The sequence below is a fragment of the Macrotis lagotis genome, chromosome X, assembly GCF_037893015.1.
Source record: "Macrotis lagotis isolate mMagLag1 chromosome X, bilby.v1.9.chrom.fasta, whole genome shotgun sequence".
Classification (NCBI taxonomy): Eukaryota; Metazoa; Chordata; class Mammalia; order Peramelemorphia; family Peramelidae; genus Macrotis; species Macrotis lagotis.
Window position 1 is genome coordinate 321,270,078 of NC_133666.1, and position 26,168 is coordinate 321,296,245.

The 26,168-nt window shown below is 34.5% G+C and overlaps 1 long non-coding RNA gene across 7 annotated transcripts in view; it reads right to left on the reverse strand.

Moving 5' to 3' along the window:
* LOC141501163 (uncharacterized) overlaps positions 1-26,168 on the reverse strand; it is a 257,020-nt gene that overhangs the window by 129,277 nt on the left and 101,575 nt on the right. For 3 of the 7 annotated variants that reach the window (XR_012472159.1, XR_012472156.1, XR_012472158.1), the window contains exons 4-5: positions 14,173-14,286; positions 12,857-12,991 (exon numbers count right to left, since the gene is read on the reverse strand). This is a non-coding gene — a long non-coding RNA (uncharacterized LOC141501163). Of the gene's footprint in view, positions 1-1,553; positions 1,833-12,856; positions 12,992-14,172; positions 14,287-26,168 lie in introns of all 7 variants that reach the window. The other 4 variants (XR_012472157.1, XR_012472155.1, XR_012472160.1 and 1 more) reach the window with 4 other exon arrangements.

The following is a 26,168-nucleotide window of genomic DNA, read 5'->3' on the forward strand; positions in this document are numbered from 1 at the left end:
TAGGCCACAAACATCAAATTATCATAGATTTAGATTTGGAAGAAAAATCTTAGAAGTCATTTGTCCTAGGTGAAACTTTAAATAAGGTAATGAACTTGAAATAAGAAACACCTAAGTTAAAATACAGTCTCAGATAATTACTAGCTATGTGGTCAAATCACTTATTCTCTGCCTACTTCAGTTTCCTCAATTATAAATTAGAATCATAATAGCACCTAAGTTATCAGATTGTAGTGAGAATAAAAATGAAATAATATTTATAAAGTATTATATAAATGCTAGTTGTTTTATTAGTACTATTATTGCTGCTATATAGCCCAACCTCATCCTTTTTTTAGATGAAGAAGCTGATACATAAAGAAATTAAGTGACATATTTATTCATTATTCATATGATAACATTTATTGAGCATGTAGCCTGTTTGATTTATTGAGCTAAATGCTATGCAATGTAGAGAAATGTCTATAACTGTGACCCTGCCCTCACAAGGGTCAAAATCAAATAGGTATTTTTCCAGCATGGAAATGTGGTATGAACTCAATGGTAGCACCAACTAAGTGTTTTTAGACCCTGTTCTGAACAGGAGTATTTAATCGATTGATATCGATTGGTATCCAGTTAGTTGGGCATTTCCATTTGAGTGTTCCATATACAAATCCTTGTCTCTGTAGTATTTATAAATGATTTGGATAAAGGCGTTGATGGTGTGTGTGTCACATCTGAAGATAATGTGAAAATGGGGAAAGATACTTAATATATTGAATGAAAAAATCTAGTTTGAAACATGGAATTGTGTGGTAGCAGAGAGTGATGAAAGAAGTCTATTGAACTACATTTTTAATAGGAATAAATATATTTTTTCTTGGTTCAAAAACTGTTCATAAGCATTAGGTTATGAAGTGATTAGATATTCATTTGCATGAAAGAGCATGGGATGAAGGGTATCAATTGATTATCAATTGAAATATCTAGGAGTGTTAAACCTAGAGAAATTCATGCAAAATAGTTCAGGTCACAGGTTTGGTGATTTTAGTGGACGGTATGCTCATTATGAGCAAATACTATGTATGATATGGCAACCCCAAAAGCCATTACAGACTGCATTGAGAGTTGAGGTCAGAATGAGAGAAGTGACAGCCTCTTCTATCCCATACTGGCTGGATTATCTCTTGAGTACTGCTCAGTTTTCTCATCATATTTTGGGAAGGATATTGAAAAGTTGGAATACATTCTAAGGAGGGTGATAAGGGTGATGAGGTGACTGAAGATCATTCTATACAATAGGATCAATTTAAAACACTGTACATGTTTGGTCTGGAGAGCAGAAAATCCAAGTTGGTCTTTAACTATTGAATTGGTTGTATATATAAAAGACATCTTAAGACTTCTTTCATTTGGCCCTAAAGGTCAGAACTAGGAGAAATGGGCAGAAATTACTTGGAGCAAAGGAGAAATGAAATAAAAACATTCTTGATGCTTAGAGCTTTTCAGAATCAAATGGGCCCTTCCAATTGGACTCTGATTATATTATGTTCAAATTTGGCTGAGCTTACCTATCTCATTCAATTAATATAGGAAGAACCTCCAGGATCAGAATTTTAAATGAATAAGGGATGGACTGGAACTCGAAACTGGATTGCTTTGACTGAAGCAGACCTCTGTGAGAGAGGGATCAGCTGAGCAGGAGCTGGGATGAGTAGATATGTTGTTTTGTTTGTTTTGTTTTCAATATGAATAGGCATACTTAGACTGTCAGAGTTTTCTGGAGCCCTAGATATGGATCCCACCTGAGCAGATTTCAAAGTTGTGTAGAATTGGTTGCATCTTGAATTCTGCATTAGAAAACACAATGATAACACAGTCAAAAGATTTGAGGGCATTATGGGAGAGTCCTGGATTTGAAATAAGAATACTTAAATTTAAATGTATTTATTTATTTCATCCATATGCACATGTATATTTTCAAATTTCAAATTTTCCTTCCATCCTCCCTTCCCACACCCCTGCCCTTAGTGGCAAAGAGTCAGGTTATCATTATACATACATATTTTGGATAAAAATGTTTACATATTAGTCATTTTTAGTATGAGGAATAAGGATTAAGGGAAAGAGATACATAAAAGATAGTTTTTATATAGAATTCATTAGATTCTGAAGGGTCATTTGTGTGTGTGTGTGTGTGTGTGTGTGTGTGTGTGTGTATGTGTGTGTATGTTTTGTTTTATTTTGTTTTTCTTCCTCTGAATGGGGTAACATTATCCAAAACTGGTCTATTACAGTTGTCCTAGCTCTCTGAACTTCTGAGAGGAGCTGCTTCCATCAAGGCTGTTCATCTCACAATGTTGCTGTTAATGTGTACATTGTTCTCTTGGTTCTATTCCCCTCACTCAGCATCAGATCCATTAAGTCATTCCATGCTTCTCTAGATTCTGACCATTTATGATTTCTTATAGAATAGTATTCCCTAGTATTCATGTACCATAACTTGTTTAACTATTCCTCATTTGGTGGATATCCCCTCAATTTCCAATCTTTGCCACTACAAAAAGAGCTGCAGTAAATATTTTTGGAGCAAATAGAGCTTTTCCCTTTTTTTATAATTTCTTCTAAACATAGACTTAGAATTGGAATTGCTGTGTCAAGGAGTATGAACAGTTTCATTACTCTTTGGGCTTAGTTCCATATTGCTCTCCAGAATCGCTGGATCTCTTCAGAACTCCACCAGCAATGCACCAATGTCCCAATCCTCCCACCTCTCCAACACTGATCACTTTCCCTTTTTCTCATCTTGGTCAATCTGATAGGTCACCAGGGAAAATTTTACATTTTATCAGGGCTTTCCTGAGAAGAACAGTCTTTACTCAAATGAAAAAAAAAATTCTGAAGGGAGAATTTCAGGCTTGGAAGATATTTTCACCTCATTCACTGTGTTGATCAACTAGAAACTTCTGTACGTGGCTGTGATCTCGGCAAAGTAAGGAACTACTTTGCAATAAGAATCATCCTGTGCAGAATCTATACTGCCTGATAGCAAGGAATAATAGCAAGGAATTAGTAAGAGAACAGCTTCTCTATAGTAAAAGACAAAGTTCACTTCTACTAGCCCTTGGTATTCAGCAGTATGAGTAGAGACATAATGAATTTGACAGGTTCCTTTTCTCAGTATATCCTACTTATCCCTTTTGAGCATCCACTCCTTCAGAGCTCTAATAAAGACCACATCCCTTTCCTATTTCCTTATTGAGTTTATAAGATATCTATAAATGTAGGAGTAAATAACTATACAATTACTTTCATAGGTATATTGTGAGAATCAAATGGAAAAAATTATATAAATAGAAACTTTAGTGGTAGGCTCTCCTTAACCAATTACTGTAGCTCTCACTGATCTATCTCTACACTAAACTCCTGTGGTTTCTTTCATATTATACAGTACTTGTGGCAAGCCCTCCATAGCCTAACTCCATGTGACCTTTCTTTTTTGATGTTATTTCATTTTATTTTTTCAATTACATCCAAAGATAATTTTCAACATTCACCTCCATTCTTTCCTTTCTCCCTATGGTAGCAAATAATTCTGATATAGGTTATACATAAACAATTATGCTTAACATTTCCACATTAATCATGTTGTGAAAGAAGAATCAGAACTAAAGGGGAAAAAAATCACATTATTTTCTTGACCTTTTTCTCATCATTTCCTTTCTTTCTCTCACTTACTTTACATTCCAGTCATATTGGCCTGTTTATTATTTTCCAAACTTGGCATTCAGTGTCAAAGTGTTTTTCTAGGATTAAAAGGCACTTTGTGGAAGAATCAGATGGACTAGACAGTGCTGAAAGCAATAGATCCTTTTATTTGGTGTGATCAATGGAAGGCTATGGCTTAATCAGGGACACCCATGGGAAAGTGAGACAGGAACACCAAGAGAAAGATAATAGAACATTTCAATAAGTCTCTCACAGTAGAATCAGGAATTACATCTCTCCACCTTAGAAGAATAAACTAATTTTCCTCACACTATGGTTAGGATTAACTTCTACCAGAAAAGGACTGGGAAGGAGAAGGAATGTAACCAAAGCTGTCTCTTGGAAGCAAAAAGTGTTACAGTCTTAATATTATAGCAAGAAGAGGTAGTACAAGATGATCTCAGGAGGTTATGGCCAATTGTTCAGTTCAATGATCTTGGCAGTTCCTGGACTTTAAAGACTTGTGCTACTTAGCTGTTTAATAGAAAGGGATGGGATCTTGCTAAGGGAGTTTCAATTGGTTTCTAGCCCCTGAGGTCAAGGGAGAAGACCACTTAGTAATGAAACTGGAAGTTTCAAGCCTGGGAGCTTCCAGACTTACAATATTCAGTTACAGGAAATTCCAAGAAAATGGGCATAACAAGAATGGGTTGGTTCTTAGATGAACAAAGGGACATGATTGATAGGGGAAAAGACAATCTCTAGACAAAGAAAGACAAAAGACAAAAACAGTGTCTTCTTGCATTCATCTAGACTGTGGGCAGCACGCAGCTTTCAAAGTCCATTCTTAAGGGCCATTTCACATAATTGGAAAATGAAGGCATGAGTGAGCACATACACCAGTTTTACAACATCACAGACCAGTTTAACACTTAACTAACATTTTTTTCATGAAATTAACAATATGTGGTTTCACAAACCACTAGCATTTTTGCTGGGTTTTTTAGAAATGATATGCATATAGGAATGATTTTATTATGTTTAATTATATTTTGAAATATTTTATTACATTATTACATTTTATTATTATACTCACTGGTAATATGGGTTAGATTGTAATCAAAAATAAGTATTAAATCCTATATGTGTCCCTTGACAAGTTTTTGTTTGATGATGTGGCCCAGAAAATTAAAAGATTGGACACCCATGCTTTCATGAGCAGAAGTGGGGAATCTTTTGTCTGCTAAGGGCCATTTGGATACTTAGAAAATCATTTGTGGGCTATATTTGACCAAACTTTAATTAATTCACACCTAAAAAGCAACTAGATTTATTGAATCTTGAGTCCTGGCTTGCAATTGTCTTGGTAATGCCAAACCAATACTGTCCATGAGTCAGAGGCTCCCTGCCTATACCCTTAGTCAATCAGTCAATAAAATAGCTATTAAACTTTTACTATGCTCCAGAAACCATGATTAGTGTTAAGAACACAAAGATACACCAGAGGCAATCCTGGATCTCAAAGTCAAGAAAGCTATATACAGAATGGATTTGAGATAATCCAGAGGGAAGGTACTAGAAGTAAGATCATCAAGAAAAGCTTGTAGAAGGTGAGAGTCTAGTGAGGATTTGAAGAAAACTGGAAGTAGAGGTGAGGTGGAAGAGCAATTTAGGCAAAGGAGACAGCTACAATAAAATTTATTAAACACTTATTATGTCCCAAGTTAAGCTAGAAGAGGTTGTGACTAGGCTAGAGTCATAGACATTATATGCCAGAAATAGCAATTAAACAAAGATCTCCCTGACTTTGAGGCCAGTTTTCTATCCACTATCTTCTTGAATTAAATCATTTTCATTCATTATATATTATATGAATTAATAGCTTGTCCTGTCTTGAATGTCCATAAAAATATTGTTTCATATTATTGTTTCTTGGCTTTTGAGCATTCTTCTTGACTTCCTAATTTGCTTGGAAACTCTTTGAAAGTGATTCACATTTCTTTATCTCTCATAGTGCCTACTGTGATGCTTGGGACAGCTAGGTGGAAAGAATGGCTAGAATATTGCCCTTGGAGTCAGGAGGCTGGGAGTTTGGATTCAGTCTTAGACGCTTGACACTTATTAGCTGTGTGACCTTGAGCAAGTCACTTAACTCTGATTGTCTTTCATTCAGGGCCATCTCCAGTCATCCTGATTCATATCTGGTCACATATCAGAGTCACCAGGTGGCTCTGGATGAGTAGGTGAAGCTGGTGACTTAGCACAGCCCCCTCACTCAAATGCAATTCACATGCTTGTCATGGCATCGTCTTTCTGGTTGTTATGGTCTTCCTTGAGAATGAAGGACAAACATCTCATCTCAGCAAGGTGCTTAATTATGAAGAAAAATATATTGACTAATTGTATGAATGGTTAGACTTTTGACATACTTATTCTCCCTTTCAGTTAGCTGTTATTTTGAATTAATGAAAAATTTTTATATTTATTAAGTTTATGACAAACAAGAAAATTATAAATATGTTTTTTTAAACTACTGAAGAGAGGCATTGCTAGATTTATGTAGCAGCTATGCCTTTTTCTCTCTTTCCCCCAAAAGACACATAATGGCTGCATGACAGAGGAAAAAAATAGACTCTTCTTGTATTGTGCCAAAAGCCAGTGATGAGCGTCAAACATTTAAAAAAAACCCTCAAACCATCAGATTTAGGGACAGTGACTGGTTGTAATGTGTAATGTGCTTTAAAAGAAATTCATGGGAGCATATCGCTTTATATTTTTTCCTCTGTAAGAAATTTTGTAACTAAAATGCTTCCTATCTGAAGAATATCCATCTTTTCTTTTTCTGTTTAAAACTATATTTATTCAAATGGTTTTAAAAAACAGAGAACTCTACTAATTGGCAGATAAAAGATTCAAAAAAAGTAAATTATTCTGTTAACTTTTCCCAATTTTCAACATATGAGAGAGAAAAGAGGCAACTCTGACAACAGTCCAGAAAGATAAAAAATAAAGAAAGAAATGAAAGAATAAAAACAGTCCATTTCTTTTATGGCAGATGGACTGGATATGCCTTGATATATGATCCCTGGCTGGTAGAGATACTAGGATGGAGGAAATTCTGCAAAGCTCATGACAGATTTTGGACAGTATATGAACTGCAGTTAATGGATAAAAAATACAGTCTATTTCATAAACTCACTTGTGTCAAACTCTAAGTTGTCCAGTAGAGCCTCAGGGATCAATAATGGGTAGAAATTTTCAATCATCAAATAAACAGATCAAACATCTATTATCCACATTCTTTAAGGTGAATGCTCCTATTTTGCACAATTTGAGGGTGGAAACTGCAGAAATTTTATAGCTTTGACTATAACAATGAATATTTCTTAACCCAGAAATCCTACTTGCTGGGTTATTGCTAATGAAGTCACACCTTTGTCCTTCCTGATAATGACTAGACATTTGATTCATTTCTATTTATTTTGGCAGTTTTTAGGAATTTAGGAATTCAGAGAAACATAACAAGACTTGCATGAACTGATAAAAAGTGAAACAAGCATAATATGAAAACTAGCATGCACAGTAATGATTATTATGTAAATAAAACAACAATAAAGGACAGCCAAATTCAGAGTAATTGAACCAATGCTGGTCCCAGAGAAAAGATACTAAAGGGAGTATGGAAGATTGTGGAGGGAGAGGGGGCAGCATATAGAATACAGTGACATGAAATCCCTAACTGGGATGTTTGTGCTTTGCTGTAATATTTATTTATTTATTTATTTTTTTTGTTTTGGTAGTAGAGGATACAATTCTGGAAATGGGCAGTTTATGTTATCTTTATACATCTAGAAAAGACTATAATATAAAAAGAGAAGGCACCAATAAAAATCTATTGTATTAAAAAACTACATCCTCATTTATGTGACATTGCTCACATAAATCATATTGCTCTGAAGTTTTTATGGAATTTGAAAACTGCTTGGGAATTTAAGGATTATCAAGGTTACTTAAGTTACTTCAAAGCTAGACCTTTAAAAAAAGTACACTTTGAGGAATGGATTGAAACTCTTCTAAAATGCACGTACACTTCTCTATTTACTTAAAATGCTTTGAAATGGATTTAGTGCTTTCTTGGTGATTCAGAGTCATCATTATAAACACCAATTATTGTGCTATGGGATACTATCAATTCTTTGTCTGCTTTTCTACTGCCAGGCTTTCTGCTCTCATTTCTGTTTTTTATTGTATGTCTCTAACTGCAACCTCTCTTCATCCATACTCCTACCCCTCAAGTTTGCTGTGATTAATTTGCTATGGGCAGAGAATCCAGCTTGTCAGAATTGTGTGTTAAATTAGAATCAATAAGTCTTTGAATGAGCTGGTCAAAAGTAAGGTGTTTGGCTTTATTTAATGTTTTTTTTTTCTTCCCAATATTCATTTTGCAGGACTCTGGGGTCCTTTTTGCTTGCTTCTGGTGCAAGGCTGTGTTCTAGAGGGTTGAGGTTTCCACAAGACTTGATAAGTGGGGTGCTAACTTTATTGCAAAGTATTACTGGTTTCTTGGTCTAAATGATTTGGTAGATTTCTGCCCTGTAGGTTTCATAACAAAAAGATCACATTGCTTTTACTCTCACCCTTTCCCCAAACCTCATTATTCATACACACACAAACATATACACACATTCACACACACACACACACACACACACACCCTAACTGTGGAGATATGATGGATACATGATAAACAATTTAGGAATTTCGATAAAAAACAAGAAATAACTCCAAGTAGATATCCATCCAATTCTAGCAAAAATGGAGGTGTTTCAAGTGTAACAAGACCCAAAAAAGGCTTTGCACAAAGAAATGAGTTTTTAGTCTGTGATGATTTCTTTCTTCCCCACAAAAGTAGTGAGGTAAAATTGCAAGATCAAATATTCTTCTCAGGTAAAAGCTTTCCCTTTAGACAATATCTATGCTAGGCTAATAATTCACTTCTGCTCATGGCTTAGGCTGCTTTTTCCCCAGGAAATGAGTAGCCAGGTTTGCTTTTGCAGTTTCTACAGTACAGCACAAGGCCTGGACAGAAAACGAAAAGAAAAGAGAAGAAAAAACCCCAAAACCTTTTTCTGCCTCTCCTGCAGGGAGAATTCTCCTGCACCCTTGTAAATCGGTAGAAGATTTTTCCTCCACAGGTTTATGACAGCCCTGAGTCAAAAAGTCAGGCTAAATGACCATAATAAAAAAGCAGTAATAATACACTCATACTATAACACAAGGGCTAACCCTCAGCAAAATTGTGAAGTGGCAGAATTTTGTCTTTGATGCACTCACTTTCTCCAACTTATTTCACCCAGTTACTGGCTCAGGTTCAAAGATTTCTTATTGCAATGGGTATTTTCTGCCACATAGAGAACTTTGGATAACCATTTACACTTGGGTGAGAATGAATTAATAGGGTACTTGTCCTAGGAGTAAATACACTTTTAAAATGAGCTAAAGAAAGTAATCCCAGTTAACCAAGAGTTCCTGTCCTGGAGTCAAGAAGATTCAACTTTCTGAATTCAAATCTGACCTCAGTCACTTTCTAACTATGGGACTCTGGACAAGTCATCTAATCCTATTTGTCTCCTTTTCCTTATTTGTAAAACTGAGCTGGAGGAAGAAACCATGACCCCCTCCATTTGCCAAATAAACTCTAAATAGGATCACAAAAAAGTTGGATATGGCTGAAAAGAATGAACAGCAACAATTAAATGTATAATTTGCAGAAAATCTGGCATCTACCAGGAGAAATTTTAGAGCAGGTTGTCTTCTGTTTGGTATAGTGACTCTGCCAATTGCTAACTGTGGAAATGAGGTTTAGTAACAATTTTATAGGACTCAGCATTCCCTTCTGTGTAAGACCTGTACTACCTACCTCATGAGATTGAAAGAAAATTAAAATAATTTAATGTTATCTGCTTTGTTAACTATAAAATACTAACAAATGTTGGTTATTACTAAAGAACTGGAGTTTAGAGCTACAAGGGGACCCTAGAACCCTTCTACTCTAGGGGTACTAGAGTTCTAAACTTCTTTGGGTAATCTGGTGAAATTTATGGATACATTCTGAAGATAAGGATTTCTAATGCATAACATAAAATTCAAAGGGATTCAATGAAAACTATCACCAAAAAATTTCAAGGACCAAACTAATGCATAAAATTGTAAAATGACTTGCCCAAAGTCACTAGTTACAAGGTAGAATTGAGAGTTAAGCACAGATGTTATTAATCCAAACCAGTAATCTTTCCCAGAATGGGATGAAGTCAACAAAGCCTGAGTTAGCATTGAATACAAATCCCTCCTTTTAATTTGATGCTTTCTTCCCCAGGCAACACATAGCACATATCATCTCCAACATTTATTTCAGTGTTTTATGTGTAGTAAACAATAAATATTGATAGAGTAGAATTGAATAGTGGGATAAAATAATAATGAAGCATTACCCCCCCCCCCCATATTTTTTTTATCCTTTTAAACATAAAAAAAATGGCCTGAAATTTCCCTCAACCCTAAAGGATTAGAAGGGATGCTAGGTGGTTGCAGTGGATAGGGCATCATTCCTGGAGTCGGGAAGACCAGAGTTCAAATCCAGACTCAGACATTTACTAGCTACGTAACCTTGGGCAAGTCACTTAACCCAGATTTTCTTACATCTAAGGCCATCTCCAGATGACACCAGAGGAGAAAGTAGTGACTGATGATTTAGCACAGCACCCCCTCATTCAATCTAGTTCACATGCATGTCATGGCATCACCTTCCTGATATCATGGTCTTCTTTGAGAATGAAGACAAACAACCACAACCACAACAACCACAACAATGGATTAGAGAAAATCAAGTTGAGATCATTTATATCTAGTTGGTGTCTAACAACTAGATCCAATTTGAAAATTGTTGCTAATGATTATAGATGATGAATATACACACATACATGCTCTCACATGTTCACATATATGCACACACATTCATATATACAAACATGATTTCAGGGGATTCCTAATCAGCAAGAGTCAGTATTCTTTCTTAATCCATTTGAATATCAAGTTCATTTTATACAAAAGAGTTTACTTTGGGCTATTGTTTCCCAGATCTTACCTAGTACATGTAAGTCCAGGGAATAGTGCTGGGGTACAGCTTATACATGACATCAACTGAAAAAGCGGTTGCTTCTTTTACTTCCATTAAAGGTACTTTAGGTATTTAAGTACCAAAATCACACAATTCACATTCATTAAGGCTTTTAAAACTACTTAATTCCTCAATAATGCATTCTCTTTAAGGAATGTGTGTCTATATACATATATGTGTATACACATATATTATACACATATACACACAAACATGTTAAATACCCACATTTACATGCATGTATGTACTTTTTTTACCTTGAATTTAATCACTACACCTTAAGGGGATGGATAAAGTACTTTATTGATAACAGTCTTAGTAGTTTTGCTTTATAATACAGTTGTTGTTATATAAATTCTTGTCCAGTTTCTGCTCATTTTATAAAAGTCTTCTTAGTTTTGTCTAAGAATGTCACATTTGTCATTTCTCATTCAGTCATTTCCAATTTGATGGACTACCCCTTAGTTTCTATGGTGTTTTTCACTACTATAAGAATTTTGTGCTAAAAATATCTTGGTGCATAAGTTATTTTTCTCTTTCTTTGATTTCATCTCTTTATTTGATTTCACATAGTAACGGTATCATTATGTGAAAGTTTGTACAATAGCGACTTTCTGGACATAGTCTGAAAGTTCCAGAATGCCTAGAATAATTCACATTTCTACCCTCAATGTATCTCCTCCAACAATGTCATTTTCATCAATCTAATGAATATGAAATGAAGACAAAGTTATTTAAATTTGCATTTCTCTAATTAGTAATTATGTATAGGATTGTTTGATATATCTGTTGATGACTTAAATTTCTTCTTTTGATATGATGTATGTCTATAATATGTACCTATCATATAGTTATCTGAAGCTTATCATCAAAATATAGTGGGAGATGTTGATTTAAATCAAATTTCTGAAGGACTACTTTAATTTTCTCAAAGTTTTTGTTGAAGAATAACTTTGTTGCAGTAGGTGAAATCTTTGGGTTTATCCAATGCTGAGACATCCTATTCATTTTCTTCTGTATGTCTGTTAATTAATTGAATTTCTACTTTTTAGTTTCTACCAATTAATTTTGTTGATTATAACTTTATAGCTTATTTTGAGATCTCATACTTTTTGTTCATGTAATACTACACATTTTTCCATTATTATCCTCATTTTTATTTATAACATTATTGTTTAACCTTTGTTTTATTTCTTTCACCAAATCTGGTTTTGCTGGAGGCTATGATAGAGGATATGGTAGAGTAATTTGCTTCTTCTGGGTTTGTGTCACAATTGCCTCTACATATTATTTCTTTATTGATATTAATTTTACTGATATTAATTTAGTTTTACTACTTGTATTGGGACTTCGCTCTCTATGTAAGACTCTATCCACATCTGTAGGAATGATGGTATCTTATTAATCTTACTTAGTATTATCTAAGGACCTGCTAGTGTTTCCTCCAGGTATTGAATACTGTGTTTTCAATGATATCAGCAGTACCACAGATCAGTAAGCTTCATCTTCTCAGGACCCTAAGTTGGTTTGAGTTTCATAGGCTTTGAATCCCAATTCTGTGTCTGGGCAATACAACTGAATGCGCACCTCTAATCAGAGTGCCAGGAGGATAGTTTTGGCCACAGTCCTTCTCATCAGTACATTAGAAACCTTCACAAGCTAAGAGTCTTTTTTTTAGGATTTTTTTTTTGCAAGGCAAATGGGGTTAAGTGGCTTGCCCAAGGCCACACAGCTAGGTAATTATTAAGTATCTGAGGCTGGATTTGAACTCAGGTAGTCCTGACTTCAGGGCCAGTGCTCTATCCACTGCACCACCTAGCTGCCCCTACAAGCTAAGAATGTTAATAAAACTGGATAATAGTAAAAGATAGAATAAGAGTTAAAGTCTGATTTAAGTTCTCTTATACTCTATTGCACTCCTTCTATCAGGATTTCCAGAGCTTGGACATCCTATTGACTGACAGTGTTATATTCAAGCTGATAGCTTACCTGAAGTTGTTTATACAGATGAATAGACTCTTTTATAAACCCCGACCTCCTTCCTGGGAATCAGTAGAACAAACCTGACCAAACTCCTATAACTCCCTGAGGGACAGACAAAGGATCCAGAACAAATCTGAGAAGCTAAAAAGAAGAGATAAACCTGTTGATCTGTAGCTCTCTAGCACTGGCAATGGTTTATCTGGAGTGTGATTCTAGTTAAACATAATAATATTTGGGTTTTTGCTATTCATTTGCATTAAGGAGGTAGATTAAAGCAATCTTATGCTTTCAGAGGCAAAAAAAAAAAATTCCCAGTACTGACAAATCATACCTAAATGGGTTTATCTCTTCTGGTGGGGGCAAATGTATACACCACTAGGTGTATATCATTGGCACCCAGATACCTCCCAATTGTATTAAACTGTGTTGGGTTAAAGAAATAATAGAAGTAAAGTAAAGTAAAATTTGAAGTAAAGATGGTGCCACTGGGATAAGTATACAACCTACTAAAGGGACTACTTTGAAGGAGATGACTCCTTTTTGCATGTATAAATTTGAGGTTGATTGTGAATAAGGGAAAAAAATATTCAGTCTCATCACTTTATAGTCTCACCTCAGAGGCTTTTGTTGATGCTTTAAAAATCTGATCATAAAAATAGGTGACAGCCCTACTGTTAAAGATCTATAAAAATGGAGAGGGTAATTTACTTCACTCAGAATCCCCTTGCTACTCCCAAACACATTTCTCCCACCAGCAATGGAAAGTTGATTTATTTTCCTCTCTATGGTATTTATATCCCTCTGGCTGTGTCTACTTCAGGCTACCAGATCAAATGTTTTCCCTGAATTGACCAGTCAATTCAGTCCAACAACCACTGAAACATTTTTGTTTCTTTTAGCAGAACAGCCTAATGGTAGAGTGTACTGTTTCCACTAACGGCATGATTTTGGAATACGTAGATTTAATTTCATAGGCTCTGGTCTACAAACGGAATCATCCATAAATAAGTGTAGATGGCACAGGGTCACAATTGTGACGCTATAGACTGAGAATCCTGAATGGATGGATTCATGGCTGATGGGATCATTGAACTGCAAGAAACTTAGATGTCATCTAATTCAACACTGGAGAAGGAAATGGCAAACTACTCCAATATTTTTGCCAAAGAAAACTCCAAATGGGGTCACAATGAGACAAACATAACTGAAACAACTCAAGAATGACAGAAATGCAAAGTTGGTTTCTTTAAAACTAAGACATTTAAAAAAAAACTAAAACCATAAAAAAGTTGATTTTAGGACTAATTCTTTTGAATCCTTACCTAGTCCTTTTCCTCAGAAAGGAGAAAAGTTGATTCATTTCATTCCCCTTCTCCCTCTTTTCTTTCCCAGGGTTCCCTGTGCCTTTCTGCTCTCATACAGCACCTCCTACAATTCTGTGAAAAAAAAGTATTTGATAAACTCATTCTTACTAAAGTGTTAAGGATTTACCACATGACTAATCTCAAGGGCATTGGTGCTCTCATGTACCTTCTCATAGCAATAGTTATATAAAAATCAGGCAAAAATTAATAATTGAGATTCAAGGACAATTGAGGGAAATGATTTCTAAACTCAGAGGTCTCCTTGGAGCTATTCAGATCACACTATGTAGGTAACCTACATGTATATAAATGGGTGGTATGCATGTGCATATTTATACATATATGTGTATATATGTAAATGTGCATATGTATATTTGTATATATTATACATATATACATCTATACATATGGAGATAGAGGTGGGGAGGGGAACAGTGGCCTTTTCTGATATCCACCCTTTTCTCACAGGAGGAGACCACAGTCCTGAGCTGCATTTCACCTAAGTTCAGAGAATTTCTCTTTATCAGCATCTCTGCCTGAACACACGGGGCTTCTTACAGATCCAGGGGAGACACAGGCCCCAAAATGCATTGCAATGCTTTGAACACACTCTGAATAGCTCTTGTCTGTCAGGAGACTTCATTTCATGTTTCAGATTTTTTTTTCCCAGGGGGCTTTGATGTTAATCCATTTCACACTTCTATCACATCTATTTTTCTTCTGGCTTTCTTATCTCTTCTGAGCATTCAAATACATATATGAGGAGAAAAAGTTTTTCCTATCATTGTGCAGTTTCTGAAAGAAGACTTTAATGATGAAGCATATTCTAACTCACTTCATTGATACTGTTTTTACCACACAAGTTGCTTTACTCTGCATCAGGCAATGATTCCTCTTAATTCTGGTTTGTTCTTGACCATAATTAAAAGAGCTCTGTAGGTTAAGTCTTGGAACTCTTGGAGACTGGGACTATGTCTACTTTTGTAGTAAAAATGAAGAATATGCATGGCAATTATGTGGACTATTTGTTCAATGTAAATAACCAAATGGGGAAATATAGGCCAGAAAATTAATAGAGTCAGTGGCTTGATTTAGCATGCCAAATTAGTCAATATAGATTATATACCATATCCAGAAGAAATTGAAAAAAATGGGAAAAGTCCTACATGTTCCAAAATCTTCATAGCAGCTCCTTTTGTAGTGGCAATGAAATGGAAATTGAAGGGATGCCCATCAATTGGGTGGATGGCTAAATAAGATATGGTACAAGAATACTATGGAATATTATTGTTCTATAAGAAACCATAAATGGTCAGACTCTAGAGAAGCATGGAATGACACAGAATTTGATGCTAAGTGAAAGTAGTAGAGCCAAGAGAATAATGTACACATCAACAACATTATGAGATGAACAATCTTGATGGAAGCAACCCCTCTCAACAATCTAGAAAGCATAACTGTATTTGACTGGTTATGGACTATATTATCCCCAACCAGGGGGAAAAATAACAAAACAAAACACACAGAAAAAAAAAAACACAAACAAAACACACAGAAAAAAAAACAACCCTTCTGAATCTGATGAACACTTTATAAAAATTATCCCTTATGTATCTCTTTCCCTTAATCCTAATCCCTCATGCCAAAAATTACTAATTTGTAAATATGTTTAACAAAATATGTATGTAAAATGCTAACCTGCTGAGGGGAGGGGAGTGGGAAGGGAGGGTGGAGGGAAATTTTGTAACTTGGAAATATGTATGTACAAATGGATGAAAATAAATAAATAAATGATTTTTAAAAATAGAGAATATAGGGGCAGCTAGGTGGCGCAGTGTATAGAGCACAGGCCCTGGAGTTAGGAGTACTTGAGTTCAAATCTGGCCTCAGACACTTAATAATTACCTAGCTGTGTGGCCTTAGCAAAGCCACTTAACCCCATTGCCTTGAAAAAAATAGAAATTATATACCTCAGGGTTTACCACATAATGTGGTAATTTAGGAAAAGGTAGTTATCTAGACAGTTGAGAAGGAAGCACTAGGAGGGATAAGGAGATTTGGAGCTCTGAATTGTCCATGTTGCTTGTCCACAATGCCCAGATCCAACAGCTATTTAACCAATTCTTATTTGTCTGCAAGAGTAGACAGGGCTAAATTGAAGTAGTGAGACATCACCCACTAATTATGTCTATATATTTATGAAGAAGTAAAATTAGGGCATCTAGGCAGTATGGTAGATAGAGAACCAGCCCTGGAATCAGGAGGACCTGAATTCAAATGTGACCTCAGACACTTAATAATTGTCAAGTATGTGACTTTGGGAAAGTCACTTAATCCCATTGTCTTAAATAAATATTTTTTTTTAAAGAAGTAAAACTAGGGAAAAGTTAGAGAAGAATTTTGTTTCTGAGAAAGTGAGTACACTGGAAGCTAATTGAATGAGAGGAAGGTTTGAAGATTAGAACATTCTTTTCCTCATGGATAGATATGACGTCAAAAGAGAACACAGGACTGCTCCTTAGGTAAAAAATTCAGTACCAAGAAGTAAAAAAATTAAAAGGGAGGGAGAGTCAAATAGTTGAAATTATTCAGAAAAGCCTAAATTTTCAATTTAAGTCTAAGTTAACAGAAAAGAGATCAATCAATTAGTTATATTTTATATGTGTATCTCTAGGTTGGGGATAACAGAGATATGACAGATTAAAAAAACTTAGAAGAAAAGATCTTAAAAATTAAAGTCTGCTATACATTTTTTCTTGTACTTCAATATCTTTACCTTTGTATTTGCTTTTATTCAGATCTATGACTATCAGTGTGAAGAACTTCCAGAGGGTCAAGCACCCCCACCAATGCAGAGTAGTGATTTTTCTTTGTATCTTTAGCACCTTGTCTAGCATATATTTGCTTCTTAATAAATGGCTGTTGAGTTAATAAATGGCTGATTGTAGTTTTAGAGAATTTCTTTAAACATTGAAAGGTTAAGCAAGTTGCCCATGGTAACACAGTTAATCTGTATCAGAGGCAAAATTTTAGCCAGATCTTTTTTATTCCAAAGACAACTTTCTGTCCATTCCATTTTAGGAACTTGAGTTTGATTTAACAAATATAGGTCCCTTTTCATTCCCTGTTGTGCCCCTTCCTTTGTATACAATGCTTTATATGAGTTCTGCTAATTGAATTATTGAGAAGATAGTCTCTGCCCTCCAGAAGTTTATATAACTTTGTTGGGGGAGAAGAGGCACAAAGATGTAAAAACTTTAAAATTTTTAGAATCAAACAATAATAAAAAGTTAGTGATGTAAGAAAAATTACAAGGCGATTCTATTTTATCTTGGCTGATGATGATGTAACTCTTAATCTGGTCCAGCTAGAACTGGGGGACTAATAGACTGGGTGAATAAATTTCAAATGATAAATTGACTAAAGAAGTTAAGGGTCAAAGCAGGAAAATTTAACACATGTAAAAGGCAGATCGAGTACACATTTTGCACAGATGACAACCAATAGGAGAAACAAGAAGAATTTTCTAAGGAGAGTAAGGCAAATTGTCTGAGAATTGATGAGGTGGTACCTGTGAGATTTGGCTGCAATCTGGCAAGTAAACTGATCGTCATGCTAGCAACAACACTTTTTACTGAACAAAAATGTGTTATCCAAACCTTTGCCTATGTCACCCATCAAGGTGCAAATTCATGGCTGCAATTTCCAAAATAATCCTTCTGAGGAATGGAAGCCTGTCTGGACTCTAAAGTCACATTTTGAAGAGTATTGTCATTAAAATATATGGACTAGATCTGGGCCATGCATATCTGCAGTAGATTCCCAGGTTCTAGCTCTAGACCCTGACCTATTATTTTATGCAAAGTACTAGAGGCAGAAGAGGTCCTATATCTTTGGGTTTCTAAGATGATCTTGAAATACATTCTTCTTGACCATCATTCCTTGTTATAGATATAAAAAGAGGTACAGTTCCTATGTTAGATCTGTTGTCTTGACCAGGATCAATGAAATAACATTTAAATACTAATAAAAGCTGATTATTTATGATATTAGGTCACAGTACTTAATTCTTCCTTCACCAGGAAGTATTTTGTCATCTGGTCAGAAAGCTGAAAAAATAGCAGTCAGGCTGACTATTTAACTAAACCTAATCCCTAATGATATGATCTCCCTCCCTGGGAAGTAGTCCTATTAACCTTCTACTTCTATTAAAAATTACTGATATGGTTTGGTTTTACAACACTAACATTTTCCTGCTCTTCCTTGATCCATCCCAGTCAGAAATCAGTTAAAGAAGAAATATAAAGACAGCAAAAAGAATATAAATCAAATTCAGCATTATATTCTACACCCAAAATATACAATCTCTTCATATCTCTTCTTTGGTGCCAAGCTTGTTCATTAAAATTTTATAGAATTTGGGTGTATTCCACACCCAAAATATACAACCTCTTCAAATCTCTTCTTTGGTACCAAGCTTGTTCATTAAAATTTTATAGAATTCAGTTTAGATTATTTTGTTGTAGTTGTTCTTCCAATTTTCACTGCTGTAGTTATTATATATATTGTTTTCCTGCATCTATATATTTTCCTTTGCATCAATTCCTGTAGCTTCCCATAATTTTCTGAGTTCATTAAATATCTCATTTCTTATAGCAAAATAATATTCCATTACATTCATATTCCACTTTGTTTATATTTTCCACAATTGATGGGCATCTACTTTGTTTTCAGTTCTGTTACTACCAAAAATCCTTCTATAAATATTTTCATGTATATGTAATTTTCTGTTTCTATGATAGCTTAGCTATCCTGAAGACAACTTCAACTTTGGTATGCAGGAATTCAGTTTCTCTAGATAACATTTATTACCAGGCTTATAATCAGGGGCCTGAAAAGAAAGACTGTTAAAAATCATAGTTTGACTGAAATTAAATGTTATGGATTGATGAATGAAGTGAAATAGAAAATTATGGTATTATACTATAGTAGTAAGATGACTTTCCTATTACTTTGTCCATAGGTACTGTATATTCTTATTTTTAACATGATCAATATAGGAATTTGTTTTGCATGACTATGAATATTTATTATGAGAATTTTTTCTTTATTTTTTCCACTGGGGATAGGGTGATTGGGAGGGAGTTAAAAACAAGTGATTGCTGATTGAAATAATAAAATATAATTAAAAAACAAAAAAGTAATTTTCTTTATAGCTTTAAATCATACTTTTTTCAGTTTCATTTCTTCATCAGAATGTGACTCATGAAGAGTTCAGCTTTAACCTAGCATGATATCAGTATTATTGCTGGTCAGAAATATGCGATGAAGTAAAGATTATGATCAAAAGTGATAAGTTTATGGGAAGTCTATGGGGTTGGAGCACTTCTTCAGTGGATTTACAGGAGGTCTATGTGGCAACATTTGTATTGTTTTGTATGGATTAAATAATTTTCTTAAGCATTTTACATGACTAGAAGAATGGTTTCCTGACTTTGGAATGGTGGGAGTTTGAAAATGAACCTTATTTCACTATTTCACAGCAACATCTGCAAAGGTTAGAACAATGCAGGCAACTTCTTCCACTAATCTTTAGCATCAGTATTACCTTTTTGGAACACTATTCATTGTTCTCTTTATTTTTTAAATGATTTATGACCAGATATCAACCTATGATAATGTTCTTATTACATTTGCCCTCTTTAACACATGTAGATAATCAGATGCACCGTGGATGTAGGATAAATATTCTGCATAAATATTCTAACTTCTCATGTTTAGATCATGTGCAAGTATTATGCTAAATCCTGGGAATCTAAATATAAATAAAACAGATCAAGATATTACCTCTGTTATTATGATATTAAACTATCATATCATTGCTAAGTGAATTAACAAAAATGAACCCACAGGAGATTGTGAAAAGAGAAGTTTCTGCCACCATCAAAGACCTTTAGCAATTTTATGTTCCTCAGACTTTTATCACCACCTAACCTGAGCATTCTCCACTCTGACAGCTTTCTTCATACTTTGATAGCCATGAACCCATCTGCTCCTTTTTAATCTATAAATGACTCAGCAGATTTAAATTCAGAATCAGTTACCATCTTTATTTTTCTCACTTTCATAAACTTTTTAAATTAACAGTTTCCAGTGATAATGGATGTCAAGACAAAAGCTGCTGTCTTTCAGCCACTGAGTGTCTATTTTAATGCAAAATAACTTTATCAAAACAAAATCAGACCAATTCTCAAACAGCTTTTACTCAAAGGTTATATTTAAGATTGGGTTTTACTAAGTAATATGAACTTAACTTTGGCTAGCATTCAGGTAAACAATAAGAAATATAAGGCCACATATCTTAGCAATTTAACCAGAAGCAGATTTGGTGAACATCTTTTTCAGCCTGTTAAAATCCATCATATCAAAAGTACCAAGGCACATAAACTACGCTTGTTCATAAACTAAAATACAAGATTTTCTCAACCAACACTTATTATAGCTCTCCTTCACTGCAAAGTAACTATTCCTGGACTTCCTGGGATGACTTAGCATTTGCAAAGCTATGGCAATGACAGCAAAGATATAATTGGCTGCTGTATATGCCAGTGGAAGAGATCCAGCTTGGGTTGGTCTTTTCCATGACTGCTCCCCACTATTCACACTTCCCACAGAAATCCTACACCAACTATTCAGACAAGCTCATGATAACCTTTTGGTGGCATCTATTAGAAGGATAAATATTCTACAATGAATAACACTGGACTTCTCATTTAGAGCATGTGCAAGGAACTATGCTAAGACCTGGGAACCTAAATACAAATAGAACAGATCAGGGTATTAACTCTCATATTATGAAGTCAGATTACTAAGTCTCCAAAAATGTGATTATTCTGACTAGGTTTTAGGCCTCCTCAGGATCAATTTAGTAAATAAAAAGCTTAGTCATTCAGAAGGTCCGAGATTATTGAAAGGGAATAATAATAATAATAATAATAATAATGAAATAGAATGATACTTAGAACATAGTAATCATAAACTAAGAGGTATCACAACATTGTAGATAGAGCACCAGCCCTGGAATCAGGAAAATTTTGTTTCCAGTATTGCTTTTGGCATACTAGTTAAAGGACCATGGACAAATCACTTAATTTAAGAGTATTCCTCCTTTCTAAGTCTATCAGATACAGATAAATCAACCATGTGCATGATGATGTAAAGAGTTTTCACACCAGAATTTTCTGTCACAGATGAAATCAAGGGTCCAAAACCTTTCCCACTTGGAAACAAAAAAAAAAAAAAAAAAAGCAAAAACCAAAAAATATGAGCTAAGTGGAGCTTCTTACTTTTCTAACAAAAAATTCAGTCACATTTCCTTGTTGATGTTTTTTGTTTTTGCAAGTCAATGGGATTATTAAGTGACTTGCCCAAGGGCACACAGCTAAGTAAGTATAAAGTTTCTGAGATCAGATATGAACTCAGTACTTCCTGATTCCAGGACTGGTGCTCTATCCACTGTGCCACCTAGCTGTCCCTAGAGTCACTTTTAAGGAACATTGAACCCCTTCTTCAAAATTATTATGAGGAGTCACTCGAGAGAGAAAGGAGTCAGACATGTAACTGTCTTATTCTCTCTTGATATGATTTTGGCAGCACCTCCAATAAGTATAAGGTAAAAATCATAGAAATTTATAATAAATCTCTGTAGGAGATCAGAAGACATGTTTTCCTTGGCAGGCATATGCTAAGTAGGATTTGTAAAGGGGAAAGGTAAGCTTCATCTTGAAATATCTTGGAAATTAGACCTCCAGATTAAAAGGGACTTTCTAATAAGTGTTTGTTAAAAGGCAGTTCAATGCTAAAATAATTCTTAATCTCTTGGAGAGGAGAAACACTAGTTAAAATACAAACACACACACACACATCAAAAAGTTTATAGTCTGAGAAAGCTCAAAGAAAGGGAAAAAGTAATGACATTAAACTAAAATATTCAAAGAAAACCAGTTTCATGCAAAATGTTATCAAAATTAGTACAGATTGTTCTACTTATTTTATCCTATTCCGTGAATCCTTGCTTTTAAAAAAGTATCATGATAAATGAAGAACACTTCTGAGAAGAACTATACATTTAAAGAATATTGAATCTATTATTCAAATTTAAATGGGTGCTATTGTCAATGTTATCTATCTCCTCTCTCTTTTCATTGAATGAAACATTCAAATTTTAAATCTATAAACTGCTTCCTGGACATTCTGTACTCAATATAGCATTTCATCATTGTATGCATATGCTAGAATTAGCAATGCATTCAACACTTCTTGTTATTCAGCATTATCTATAACTGTAGCTGAAAGAGCAAAAGGGGAACTTTGGATATCTAATGCTTAAAGAACTATGATACAGAAAAAGGGAACTTGTTTTCCTGTTGGTTCAGAGGGCAAAACTTAGAAGTTTAGCTGGACATAATAAAGAAGTTGATTCAGAAAAGTTAGTCAAGAATTTTCAGCTACTAGAGCTATCCAGATGATTAGAACAAGTTGCCTCAGGAGTTAGTAAACTATTTATCAGTTAAATTAAGCATAGAATGGGTGGAAGACTAAGAAAGATATAGAAAGACTTTCTATGCCTGGAAGTTTGGATAAGGTGAGATAAAATATTCTCTCAAAATGTATACTATAAATGAGAGGCACTATTGTAGAGGAGATAGGGCACTACATTTTGAGTCAAGATCCAGATACAAGTCTTTTTCTTATATTCTTACTGTTTATGGGAACTCTGAGTGGGTCATCTAATCTCTTTGAACATCAGTTTCCTCATCTGTAAAATAAGGGGATTTCATCTGATGTGCTCTATGATCCTATAATACTATGGTTCTATAATTCTATAATGAAATTACCTAGTGACTTACCTTGAAGCTACAATAATCTTTAATTCCCTTGATGTTGATACTCCCAATATTGTTTGCTGTAATCTTTCTATAACCTATGACTTTGCAAGTTGACTTTACATTTTTTAAATCCATTACCTACAGCCATCGTGGTAATAAACTTCTCTGAATTTAGTTATATTAGTCCTTAGAAAACTAATTTTCAATCCATTATTTGAGGTCTGTACTATAATCATGCCATATTAAAGAAGGAAAGAAATGATTGTAAATATCTAAACTTTCAATGACAGAGAATTATTTCCAAAAAAAGGCTGAACATTCCCCATCAGAGAGACCCCAACTCAAACTGCATTAGAAATATTGATTATCCTCTTTCCATGAAAAGTGAAATTAATTTTCTTCCTATTCAATTGATGAATAAAGAGTGAGAGGCAAGTCAGTTTACACTGTGAGTCAACAGATAAGTAGACTAAAAATTCCAGGTGTGCATTTTGCATCTCTAAATCTTATATATAGGGAATGTGTTTGTTATGGACTGAGGCAGAGAGATTGATTCTCATGACATAGATTGATACTCTGGATCAGGGAACACATAAAGGTCATGATTAAAAAGTACTCATTCAAGAAACATCTAAATTCATGGTATTGGTCTAGTAGAGCCTAGGATTGTTTACCAGAGATGTGGGAGCCAAAGAGAGAGCTGCAAAGCAAGAGACAGAAAGGGAGTGGTAGAAGCTGTATCAAAAGAATGGGCAAGCACAATGGGATTAAAAGAGATTTAAGAATATGCTAAGAGATATAGTCTAGGGCCAGATATGTGTGCACATATAGATAAATACACATAAATACATAGTTTGTATATGTATATATGCATATACATATTATAAATACATATGTGCACATATACATTATAAACATACATAGTTATATGTTTAATGCATGGGACCAGACTTATTTTTCTGCTACATCTGAAGCAACTTCAGATGCAAGCTGCCTATCACTGTTAGAATTACATTTATAGGAAGCAAATGTTTCATAGTGATGAAGCTAGGTAGTACAATGCATTTAGTATTGGGTCTGAGGTAAGAAAGAACTTGAGTTCAAATCTGGAGTCAATCACTTACTAGTTTAGACAAATTACTGACCCTCAATTTGCCTCAGTTTGCTCATCTCTAAAATTAGGATGATAAGTACCTGTACCTTCCCAGGTGTGAATCAAATAAGATAACCATTGTAAACTTCTTAACACAGGGTCTGACATTTTGTTAGGGCAGTATGAATGTTAGCTGTTATTATTATTTTTATTCTAAATACAAATCTAGGTATGATTCCCTCCTTTATTGACCCTGATCTTCTATCCCTAGGGGAGTGTTTAAACTCAATGAATTCCTGTTTCTGTTAATTGTAGCTTGAATGGGCTAAAATCAATTCATATTCATATAGGCCTTTGGGGGTTTATATAGGGACCCACAATAAACCTAGAGGGTAGATAGTTCTAGTATTATTACTATTATTCTCATAGAAGGAAATTGAGACTTGTAAAGAGGAAGAAAATGCTGCATTTGCTTTTTAAAAATCTTCTCAACCTGTCCTCAAACTACAATTCTAGTTTTACAAATGTTTAGTACTAGAATCTAGATTTCTCAATTTCCATGTAGATTCTTATCAATAAATAACTTGGAATTCTGAATACTATGAAATCATCCTTTATGCATCAGGGGTATAGTTATAGTACTAGATCCTCTTTTGAGTTTTTTTTTTCCTCACAGATTTTGTGAGTTCCTGAACTTGTAGTATCCAGTGTAAAATGTGCCAATCTCTCTGCACTGAGCCAATGAAATTTCTGCCTTTACCAGCTAATTCTGTATCCAACCCTTATTGCTAATTGATCAGCAAAAACAGTGAGAAAGTTTTAAAATATTAAATTGGATCCTGAATTACCTTCAAATCCATTACTATACAGTATTGTTGCACAGCAACTTTAACAAATGAGAATTCTAAGTAGAATGTAACACAGAAGACTTAAAAAAATACTAATCACAGAGATTATCCAACATAGGCATTTAAATTACTACTCCTGTTTTATAGTTATTATCATACCTCTATAATCCATGTCCCTTTACAAGGCTATTCAAGCTATAACACATGACAGGCAGTACATTTCTCTGCTATTTATAATGTGCCTTGGGTCATGTTATATGGCATAAGACTTAAGGCAGAATGACTTAAACCACCCAAGAAGTGCAATAACCCCTAACAAATGCACAGCCTGGAGTGTCTTATTGCTGTTATGAAATGAAATTCATACATTAAACTAAGAAAAATTGTCAGACCCTGTGCATTTATTGGGAATCATAAACATGTCTGTCTGTCTATTGATGCATTTCTCTAGCCCATCACAAAAGGTAGCTATTGTCCCAGTCCCTAAGATTTCCACCTTATCTAAGAATCAAAATTGTATTAGTTCTCTTGGGCTTAGACTTCCTAAGACATTGAAAACAAGTTCATTGTGTTGACACCATTGGAACAAGGACATTTTCTTTCTATGACAGTCTTGTATCTTGATTACCTGTGCATTTGAGTTCAAACGTGATCTTACAAGCTTAGGAAAAGCAGCTGATTCAATGTTTTATAAAAACATTCGTGTAAATTAAAGTTCAGGTTTACTTGGATAAGAAGAGTTTTACCTGACTGATTGACTTAGGATAAAGCAAGAGCAATGATAAATGGAAATATATCTCAGTGGAGGGAGGCATGGTGGGGAGAGCAGCAGCTATCAGGAGGAGGGCTGGCTTTATTTAGTACCTTTATTAATGATCTGGAAGAGGGAGGACACCTAATGCTAATGAAAATTTCAAGCAACACTAAATTGGGAGGTGTTGCAAGTATACATGAATACAGGAGGGAAAAAAAATGTGGATCCAATTAAAGAAGAAAGCTATGTGAACAGAAAATAACTAACTGAAATTCACCTCAGAAAAACCCTGATAGATACATATAGGAATGTCCAAATTCAGACCATATACTTGGGCTATGTAACTATGGAAACTGTTTAGTATAAAACTG